This window comes from Macaca fascicularis, chromosome 5, assembly GCF_037993035.2.
Source record: "Macaca fascicularis isolate 582-1 chromosome 5, T2T-MFA8v1.1".
NCBI lineage: Eukaryota > Metazoa > Chordata > Mammalia > Primates > Cercopithecidae > Macaca > Macaca fascicularis.
This window is the reverse complement of record NC_088379.1, coordinates 168,213,504-168,225,339: the sequence shown is the minus strand read 5'-3', so window position 1 is coordinate 168,225,339 and position 11,836 is coordinate 168,213,504. Positions and strand designations below refer to the sequence as shown.

At 39.3% G+C, this 11,836-nt stretch overlaps 1 pseudogene; it reads left to right on the top strand.

The window, feature by feature from the left end:
* Positions 1–2,018: 2,018 nt before the first annotated feature.
* On the top strand, positions 2,019–11,564 carry LOC102115520 (small ribosomal subunit protein uS5m pseudogene; annotated as a pseudogene).
* Positions 11,565–11,836: the final 272 nt, after the last annotated feature.

Genomic DNA, 11,836 nt, shown 5'->3' with positions numbered 1-11,836 from the left:
TCCCAGCTACTCAGGAGGCTGAGGCAGGAGAATTGCTTAAACCTGGGAGGCGGAGGTTGCAGGGAGCTGAGATCATCCCACTGCACTCCAGTCTGAGTGACAGAGCAAGACTCTGCCTCAAAAACAAACAAACAAACAAAACAAAACAAAACAAAACCAAAACACCTCCAGTTAACAGGACTATCCTTTACCCAGGTAATATGGCTAACTGAGGTATTACTATATCATTTTGATCCTAGAATTTAAAATAAACCTAAGAAGACTTTATAAAGAAAGAATAAAAAAAAAATTCTTAAATACTTTCAAAAAATAAACCTAAGCCAGTCACATGTTGCCAATGTCTGGATTGTTCCTAGAGAGAGAGTCAGGGGTAGATTAAAGGCTGTAGAAGCTAGTTCATGAATACAAAGTCCTCACCTAATTATTCCACAGGCAATTTCAGGTGGCTTCATTAGTTAGTGGGACAAAGAGTGGGCAAGGACGAGAGGATTTTCTTCTAATCTCTGTCTTGGAACACCCCTGGATTTCACTGGGTCTGTAGGAAAATTTCCAAAACTTAACTATAATAATCTTTCTCATTTTAAAGAAAAAGAAGTGGCAATTACAGTAACAATGAATGCCAAATTTGCTTTGATTCTTTTTCCAGGCCATCTGCTCTTCTCTTTGTGCTTGTATTGTAGCGTCTGTTGAGATCATTGAACAAGATAAGTGAGAATAAGCAAAATAGACTCTGCTTCACTGAATCCTAAATTGCTCAAATATATATTCTTGTTTAAGAAGTCATCTTCAAATTTAAAACTAAAATACATGTAGAAAATTCAAGTAATTTTGTGATACATACTGTATTGATTTGGGTAAAAGCTAAGCTGCTGTAACAGAAACCAAAAGAAAAAGAAAAAACTAAAACACCCATACAACAGTATTGGATTTTTAAAATGTAGTTTATTTCTCTATTGTGTAATAGCCAGAAGTGGTTGTCATTTCAAAAATTGAAACAACACTGAAAAAATATTTAGAAATGTATTCGTGAATCAAGAGTTCTCATATAAAACCTAATTCCAGTGACCCTTTCCCTAAACCTGCCTGGAGTCATGTAAGGGTCTATAATAGCCACAAGTGAGTTGCCTAGAGCCAAATATGAGGCTCTGCCATCAGCACATTTTGCTTGGTTTTTGTTTGTAGTCTGCCAGATAAAAGAAGCCAGAGCCAGATCTGATGAAGACGATGGAATATCACTCAGAAATTCTGACTTTGTGCTGCATGGAGAAACAGGATGAAATTTTGAGTTGTCTCTACTGGTGGGAAAGGGAGAGTGTGTTGTATACATAGAAAAAAATGGTGCGTGTGTGTGTGGAATTCGGGAGAAGAGAGAAGTCAGAGGGGCAGATGGAGGCTTCCTGCTTCCAGTATTTCTTCTCTCCTTCTTACTTTTAGTAACAGAAGGGAACATGTACACCTTCACTCCCCGCAGGCTACATACTATTCTCCTAGGCACTTTTCTAGTGATGTGAGCCCATGTGGACTAAATTCAAGCTGATGAAGTATGAAAGAATCTGAAGTATGCAGTTTCCTGGTCATCTCTTTATGGATGCTTACTCTGCACTCTCTGCTTTCTGATGCCTGAAAAACACTGACAGTGGAAGAAACCATAGGATGAAGAAAGAAGACCACTCACAGGCCTGGAATGCTCACCACTGAAGTGTTTATTTGTTTAACGACCCTGTGAAAGTTTGAAAACATGGAATCAAAAGGTGAAGTCCATGTAGTCTATGTCTTCTTTTTTCAAAAGCTTTGTGACTTCTTATACAACGGAGGATAGCAGAGTGATGCTATGTGACTTTCATAGCTTGGCCAGAAGAGGCCTTGTGACTTCTACTTGGTTTTCTCAGAATGCTCATCCCCAAGATGCTCCCCACTGGAACTCAGCTGCCCTGTTGTGTTATGTCCAAGGCCACATAAAGATGCTTGGTTGACAATTCCAACTGAACCAAGCCTCTGTCCTCTCAGACTGTACAACTATGTCAGTAGAGAAACCTCCAGGTTGCCCCACAACATTTGACTCACCCTCAGACATACAAGCTTTCTCAACTGAGGCCACAGAGATCTTGAAACAAGGTAAGTCATCCCCTCTGTCTCCCACCTGAATTCCTGACCCATAGTATCTGTGACATAAGAAAATGTTTTAAGCATTTTAAGGTATTCATAGTAAAACAATGTAGCCTGTAACCTAACTAATGCAAATGCCATAAAAATTAAATAATTATTAATTATATATAATAATATAATATAATAATAATATATACTATATAATTTTAATAATTATAATAATAATAATTAAATAATTAATTTGTCATACTAAAACAAGACTATTTTAAGGGTCCCAAACAATCTTGAATGTTACTCGATGTCTCAGATAGCAACCTGTAACTAAGCAACTAGTAAATAGGGCAATTCTGTCAAAAATTGTTCAGAACTCTGGAGGAAAAGAAAGACTGATCTGAAATTTGAATCTATGATACTTTACCAAGAGAATCTGTCTAGCTTGCTGGGCTGATATCATTCAAACTTGTGTCTTCCTTCCTTCCCCATATAATTTGCTGCTCAGAGGTCTGAAGGTGGATTATGTCTAAGTGTAGCTTACGGTGTATACATACATAATAAAGTTGTGATTGAAAACTTTCCTTTTAACCTTTGTCTCTGGGCTGCTACATAGCTCTACAGCATTTAAATAATTAACTGCTTGCCTCTCAATTTGCCTTTAAGTCTCTGTATATACATGGACAATTGCTAGCACTTGTGGTGATTGGGTCTACAGTAACTATATGTTCTAATTCCATAACTTTAAAAGTCTTTTTTAGAAGAAAAAAATCTCTCATCTTTATTAGTTTTCCGTCTTTATTATAATTAAGATGGAGACAAATGCTGTGACAATTGTATAGCAATTTAATCTACACCTGCCTATGTAGAGATAGATGTAAATAGATATTATGCTACATTCCTGGGGCATAGGCCACTATGCTTGAGAGAAAGAGAAAGCGGTTGTGATCAGTGAAACTATCCTCCAAAAGTATGAGATGAAAATGTCAATTTAGGGACTTGGCATGTATACCACTTACCCTTTCTGAGCCTCACTTTCCTCTCCAACAAAAGGAGATAATTTAATGTCCACTGCATCTCTCCCAGGATGGTTATCAAGAATAAATTACACAATGTGAACGGTTCAGAGCTACTCTTATAAAAGACCCCTTGCAGTCTTATTACACAGCCAACTGGAGACTAACTAAAGGAACTGAACACACATCCCCCAAATTACATGTAGGCAAAATGAGTCCCAAAATGTAAACATTCCTGTACCCTCTCTTTTGTCTTTATATAGATGAAGTCCTAGTAAGTGATAGACTGAGGATGAAAATCCAATGGCCATACCTTCCCATATTTGGAGACATGGTGAAAAATCAAAATTAGCTTGAATTCTGTTAACTTCCTCTCTTCTCCATTTCCTTCTGTTTTGTTGATTCTTTTTTTTTTCTTCTAATGCTACAGATGAAATTCCAACAGGTCAGGTTTATTTCATCAGTTTATATAAACTATCTAAATCATATGAAAACCTTTCCTTAAAATAAATACTATTTTGTTCGCACTCTTGAAAATGCTTGGACAACCCAATGAGTGTCTATCATGTGTGGGGAAAGCTCTCTCAGTGCAGAGGGAGGCCACAGGCAAGGACACAAGAGACAGGAGATTGGCTCCTCCTGGGTCTGCCACTCACTAATGACTCAGACTCACTCTCTGAAGCCCATGTCCCTCATCTGTAAATGATCGGTTGTACTGAACTATTTCCAGTGTCTTTCATTTCTAAGATTTTGCAATCATATTTATTTAAAGAATAGTAGTTAAGAGTGTGGGTTCTTGAGCCCATTGCCTGGGCTTAAATCCCAGTTCTCCCACTTACCATCTGTGTAACCTTGGGTGAATGACTTAACTTTATATTTCTCCACCATCTCATCTGAAAAAGAAATGTACAAATGATTGTCTCTACCTCATAAGGTAATACGAATATTAAATGAGGCAATACATATGTAATGATTAGGATGGTGCCTGGCACTTAAAGGGCTCCATAGGCATTTAATTACATTGCACGTAAAACAGCTATCCTTTATTGCCTACTCATTAGGTGCCAGGCATGTGCTAATCTCTGCATTCTCATTTCTTTCATTCTTCGTAATAACTATTTGAAGTTGATTTTGATTTTCTTGATAAGGAAAATAAGGTTCAGAGAGCTCAAAATCCCCAAATCACAAAAACTAGTAAATTGTGGAGCAACATTTCCACCATAGATTTGTCTGACATCAAACCATTGTCTTTAAAATTTGCATAGCCATAAAATATGGATTATTGAAAATTCTAAGAAATGGCTAGACATAATGTACTCTAATCTTCAGAATTATAGGACTATTTGAAGACAGTACACCTTGAACTCCTGAGTTTGTTGTCATTATTATGTTCACCTGTTTTTTTAGTGTCTCTTTTTGGCAAGCTTTCTATTCCTCATAGTCTGGTCATTTGTTTTGTTTTTACTTCCATTTCTCTAAAACAATCTCAATCCTATACCCAATACTCTCTTTCAGCATTTTCCCCAGACACATACAGGCGAAGTACATGGTTTGTGTGTCCTTATAGTAACCAGGCAGTCCAGATGTCAGTAATTTCCAAGTTAAATTTTTATCTGCCAGCAGGGTAATTTCTTTACTGTTCTCTTTTGCTAACCTGGAGAAGGGAGATAAACAGGAAAACAAAGTGATCCTGAGTCAGCGGAAAGGGAAAGAAGAAAAGGGACGGACTGGGACCAAACCAGGGGATGTCTGGGATGGGGAAGGTGGGGAGGTGACACTAAAACGTTGAAGTCCAGCCTGTGACTCAGACACCTAAAGCCTGGTGAAGAAGTTGGACATGGAATAGAAGGCAGTGACCCCCAGGAGCGCAAGGAGAAGAGCTGTTTGTGGAAGAGTTCCTGAAGAGTGAGCTGCTGTCAGTGAGTGAGCGGATGATGAACATTTTCTCAGTGTGGCCCTTCTGAATTAGTCAGAGTTACAAAGACATATCAAGGCTTTTGCAGTAAGGGCAACACTTTAAGTGTCCTCACAGAAGCTTATCAGATGCTTAAGGACTTATAATTAATAACCATAAAATTAAGTTCTATTTCCTGAGTATACATAGGCTGAGAGATAGCACAGTTGGCTTGGTTTTGGGAAATGAAGCAAAGAGGTACAGTCATTGAATGTGGCTAATAAGAATCTTGTCTAGAGTCATAAAAGCGACATGAAGCAGGCAAATGGATCTGGCTTCATTTGCAAAACCAAATACGAATTAGGCCAGCTAGGCTGGCCTTGACAAAATGGTTGAGGCAGACAAAACATGACTTTGGAACCCCACGGTACACTTCCAGCTCTTTTTCTCCCTTGCCTGGCGAGCAAGCTACCCTCCAGACCGCTCTTCTCTCACCGCCCTTCTCTCCTATTGACAGCTAGTTGCCCAGAAAACCCCCTCTGAGCGTCAGCTGGAGCGTGGTTATGCCTTCCTCTTTCCTCTGGAGGTGCTCACATTTCAGCAGTGGCTCCTAAGCAAGGAGTCACGGGGGCTTTAAGACGTGGGTGTCTAATGGTGGGTTTTCAGGGAGTGTTGGAGGAGTTATCAGGGAGTGACAGGCTTTTCTGCCCCCCTTAGAGCTCAGCACATGGGGAACGACTTACTTTGTTGTCTTTATTAGGCAGCCTGCATGCCAACTGTTCTTTGGAGCAGGGGCGCCCGGTTGGAATCCCTTCAGCCTTCAATACTGGTTCCTAAAATGGGGACTTTTAAAATCTATTGTAAGTGATAACAATCAAATTCTCTCTCTTTCTTTCTGTTTCTCTCATTTATTTATTTTCAATGGAAAGGTTGTGACAGAAATGTTGAGGGAAAAAAATATATATGCTCAGAGAGCCCTGCAGCAACAGTATCAGTGTCGTTTCAAACTGGACAGATCACTAGGGTTACAAAACAACTCATCGTTGTTAGTAACCTTAGACTTGGTCACTCTTTCCCCCAAATGTTTAACCTCCCTTCACCTAGTTTCAGGGTAAAGCAAAATAATTTTAGAATGAGGTGAAAAGTGGATCCTGTAAAGGTTTATCTAAAGCATTGTCTCAGTCCTCTCGAAAGTTAGCTTACATCTTTGGCCAACTGCTTTCCACATTTCTTTCTCCCCACACCAGGATGTATATTTAAAATAACATTTATTTACAAAACTGTATCTTAGCAACAGTGGCACAGCACAAGAGTGTGTTATCTAAAGCAAACCAATTCTGGTCATAAACTACATAAGCAAAGCAGCCAAATGTGATTGGTAGGGCTTTCCTGAGATACCGTGAGCCAGAGGTGTCACACAAGATTAAAGCCATATTTTTCAGATGTGAGATGATTCATCATTCATGTTTAACTCAAGGGATGGGCAACATGTTTATTCATAATTATTGAAGCATAAAATTTTAGAACTGAAAGGGATATTGGAGGCTCCCTAGTCTAGTCCTGTGATATTATAAGGGAGTTAAAAAAAAAAAAAAGTAAAATAAAAGAAAGGATAACTTGCTACCTCAGAACAACAACAGGTGTTTAGTGGCAGAGCTAGTGTGAGAAATCAGGTTTCTTGACTTTAGTCCAGTTACTCTAGTAATTTGTGCATGAGAACACCGGTCTAATCTTTATTCCACATGGACCTATTTAAATTCCCACATAAAATGAATGCATTGTTCTCTGAATGCATTGTTTCAACATGTGTGAATATAAATTTGACAAAGCTTTTATTTTTGTACAAGAGATAGATGATATTTTCAATTTGCATAACTCACAACCTACTAATATTACCTTTGCAGAGATCATTGAAACTGAGAATTACACATTAGACCAAAATCTAAGTGACTGTGTGTGATCTATGACAAATCTATTTTTTGTGTATGTCCAAATTAAGGGAGACTCATCTAGTTTAGCGAGGTGTTGTTAAAAGTGCTGCTTTTGGAGTCAGACAGCATCAGTTTGAATCCCAGCTCTAGTTTCTAACTACTAATGCTTCCTTGGGATAGTACTGGCATCTCTCATGCCGGTACTTTCAACTAAAAAATTAAGATATATTTATATGTACAGGGCTATGGGATAATTAAACGAGATAATTTATGTAAAATGCTTTAACAGTTCCTGGCAAAGAGCTCTTACGTACACGTTAACTCTTTTCATTTGTAATAGTAAGTAAGTCATTGAGAGAACACCAAGGGTAAGTTCTAACCATATCTTTCTTCTTTTGGTCTGAGAACCTATATTCAAATTCCAAACATCAAGCTCTGCTATGAAGGACACTCCAGTGGCTGTCTCACAAATCATGGCATCCACTAATACTTTGTATTTTCTAATTTGGGTCACATCCTAGATCTGGTCAGCCTGTAACATTTGCATTGTTTATAAAGCCTCCATTTGAGTAGCATAAATATTTTTAAAGCATCTTTACCCTTAATACTTATCTACTTAGAAAGAAGGTGCAAATGAGAGCCAAATAAGTTTGACAACAGCTCTTAAGAAACAGAACTCATCAGTGAAGGAGGCAAAGCAGGAATCCAGGTCTCCTTCATCCCAGACCGTGGGCTTTACAAAAAAACTGTTCTTTCCAATCAAAACAAGTGTTTCCAATTTCCTTCTTTTCCTCACCCCAAATGACCTTGCAGAGTGTTGTGCTTCTGGTTAGAATGCCTCAACATCCCACAATTGCTGTTTCCTTAAGGTACGAACAGACTATCTTTTTGTGTGTTTGTTTGCTTGTTTGTTTGTTTTTGTTTTGCGCCCAGGCTGGAGTGCAGTGGAGCGATCTCGGCTCACTGCAAGCTCCGCCTCCCAGATTCATGCCATTCTCCTGCCTCAGTCTCCTGAGTAGCTGGAATTGCAGGCGCCGGCCACCACGCCCAGCTAATTTTTGAACAAAGACTATCTTAAAAAATGTCACCCAGCATTTTTGCTAAAAATGATTTTCTGAACCTCATCCTAGACCTACTGAATGAGAATTTTTCAGAATTGGGCATTTTAACAAGCTTTAGTTCATTCTTATACCCACTAAAGAGATACACCAGCCAGCAGGTTAAAGTCCCATTGCTTAGCTTCAAATACAAGGCCCTCCACATTTGGATACATCTTCATACTTATCCGAGCTGCAATTCCCACCATTGATCTTCAGCAAATTCAGTAGGTCTGACCTTACCGATGTTTACATTCCTCAGTCCTTTGCACTCATTCTTCTGTCTGGAAAATCTCTCATTCCCCACCCATCTCCACCTACTCATTAAACTGTAATCTTTCGTGAAACTAGATTAGGCTGCTCCTACTTTTCCCAGGCTTTCCTCTATCTCTAGAAGCAAAATTGATTACATCTGCAACTTCTCCTAGGAGCATATATATTTATCAGTCTGTTTGCACCCTGTGCCCTCAGTTTTTAGATACAAGGGAACCAATAAACATTTGAAGAAAGAATAATAAGATGCATAGGAATGTGATAGCTGTCACGATGGTACTTCTGCAAATCACTTAGTTGTAATCACATACAGATTACTTGACTATGGAGCGCCATCATTTCCAGATGACGCCATTGTTGCCAAAATATAAAACTATTATCTATAATATTCATGGTGATATGCATTAGAAATGCATTTTCAAAACAAATAAGAACCTTCCTTTTAGTCAATATCTGCACCAATTGGAACAATATCAAAAGTTCTTCTTTCTTCTTATTCTCTCGCTGTCTTTTCAAAAATGTCTTTCTGGGTCAGTACTGCTTCCAAGGATTAGAGACTTACTTCCAACATGAACAATCAGCTTTCGTGGTTTTACTAACATTATACACTGATGAGAAGATTTGGAAATGCTGTCTTTTATCACAGTCTTCCTTTTTTTTTTTTTTTTCTTTTGTTCGTAACAGAGCAGATAATTGTTTGCTGACCAGTTTTATTTGAGTTTTCAATTCAGTTCCTCGGGAATTTGATATCGATGTTGTAGTTGCTGTGCTTTTTAGGTGACTGTCTAGGAAATTCCACTGCAGATGAGCTGTGGAAAGGTGTTTTAGCAGAGACTGGTGCTGGAGCAAGAAAAGGAAGAGGCAACAGAACTAAAAAGAAGAGAAGGAAGGATTTGAACAGGGGTCAGATCATTAGTGAAAGGCCTTATGGTTTCTGTGGCCTGGTCTGAATGTCCCTCTTATTAAAAATGGAGCAGTACAGAGTATTGCCCAAAAAAGTAAGGAAGAACAGAAGGAGGAGGCCAACATGACCCAGCAGAGAGAAGAATGGGACTGGAAGAGGAAGATGAAGATTAAATGAGAGCAAGGATGCAGTGGAAACTTGTGGGAAGGCATCCGTCTTAGCCCCCCGACCCTGGTCCCAACACAGAAAAATATGATAATTATGATGCCAGGATACTTGAGGTAGGAAATGTTTTCAATAGGACAGCAAAAGAGGGAAGAAAGAGATTGGTAGGTGTCCTGGATGCTGTGGGGAATGGACAAGGAGCTTCAAGTTTTGCTGTTGGGAAAGCCACTAAACGGAAAGATGCTTTCAGAAAAGCAAAGAATAGAGCAATTCACTATTTGCGTTATATAGAACGATATGAAGACCATACAGTATTCCATGATATTTCATTAAGATTTAAAAGGAGACGTATCAAGATGAAGAAACAACCCAGATGTTATGATGTCTGCTGCCACAGGGCCATCATCACCATATGCCAGCTCGCTGGCATCAAAGACATGTATGCCAAGGTCTCTGGGTCCATCAGTATGCTCCCCCTCACCTGGGGCCTCTTCCATGGGTTCTTAGGAAACCCATCAACAGCTGGTAGGTAAGAAGGGCTTCCACATTGTGGAATTCCCAGAGGAATGTGGCCCTCTGCCTATCATGGTTGCCTTCCCAGGGGGACCTTGAAAAAGGAACCAGGTGATGAGGTTCCACATATAAAACTGGACTTGGAAGAAGTGAATGCTCTACAGGGAATGTAGCAGCTCTGTGCGGTCGGGTTTCTAGAGAGCCGCCATGTAACCTCTCTGGCCTTGTGCAGCCAGTGCCTGGTGTTACCCAGCACCTAGGAGAGACTCAGCCCCTCACACCCCAGAATGTCACCTGGTTTTTTGTTTGTTTGAGTAAAGTTTAACCTCTAAACTGTTTATAAATAAATAATTATGGCTTTAAAGAAATCAATCCTTTGTTTTACTACCACATAATGGTTGCTAAAACAATTTATTACCAACACGCCTTTGTTGAGTACAGATATAGAGCAAAGGTGATAAATAAAATCAGATCCTGAGAAAACATCCTTGAGTTAGACAAGCGTGAAAATGACCTTAGGTATTGACAAAGACCAGTAATTTGTTACTTTTGTAAGAGTCGATTTTTCATAATATAATACAGACAGAATTAAATAAATATTATAATAGAAATGCAAACTAAGCTTCAGGAACACTTCGGGGATAGCAATAATGCTGACTTGGGAATTTAGAGAGGACTACAAGGAGGAAGAACCATTTGAGTTGATATTTAAATAAGAATATGAAAATATAAGAAAATGGAAATAATGGGACATGGTTAAAGTTTAGGAATTTTATTTTGGAGGCCATACTTTGCCGGTTGATATAATCTGGCTCTGTGCCCCCACCCAAATCTCATCTTGAATTGTAATCTGAATTGTAATCCCCACGTGTTGGGAGAGGGACCTCATGGGAGGTAATTGAATCATGAGGGCAGTTTCTCCATACTATTCTTGTGATAATGAGTAAGTTCTCCTGAGATCTGATGGTTTTATAAGGGGCTTCCCCCTTGGCTCAGCTCTCATTTTTCTCCTTCCTGCTGCCATGTGAAGTATGTTTGCTTCCTCTTCCGCCATGATTGTAAGTTTCCCGAGGCCTCCCAGCCCTACTGAACTGAGTCAATTAAACCTTTTTCTTTATAAATTATCCAGTCTCATGCAGTTCTTTATAGCAACATGAGAATGAACTAATACACCAGTATTGTTCTATTTTGTTAAATGCTGGAGATTAGTTTATAGGATAAGATCACCTTAGAGGCCGGGCGAGGTGGCTCATGCCTGTAATCTCAGCACTTTGGGAGGCCAAGGCAGGTGGATAGCCTGTGGTCAGGAGTTCAAGACCAGCCTGGCCAACATGGTGAAACTCTATCTCTACTAAAAATACAAACATTAGCCGGGCATGGTGGCAGGCACCTGTTATTCCAGCTTCTTGGGAGGCTGAGACAGGAGAATTGCTTGAACCCAGGAGGTGGAGGCTGCAGTGAGCCGAGATCATACCACTGCACTCCAGCCTGGGCGACAGAGTGAGACTCCATCTGAAAAAAAAAAAAAAATCGCCTTAGAATGGCCTGCAATATTTGTACTGGAAATTGACTACTCTATTTATAACTTTCCACAGAGTAGCAGATGCTCTGATGAGGGTACACTGATGAATATCACAAAATACGGATCTAGAAGTGATCAGTGTAGAAGGTGCTGTCTCCCCATTTTCTTTAAAAACACAGAAAAAAAGTCAACATTTATTTTCTCCAGGGTAAAAAGCTATTATTGACTAGACAGTAAATAAAAATAAATTTGCATGTCTTTTACCTTTTCACTGCTTTATATTTTAATCAAGAAATAATCCTGAAGATTGGAATTGCTGCCGTGTGGGAACAAGAGTTTCCTGGACCGCCAGCAACTTTTCCTCTACACAGCACAGACCCTGAAATCATCCGTTGTCAGCACCATTGCTCTTTGCAGCTGTGCT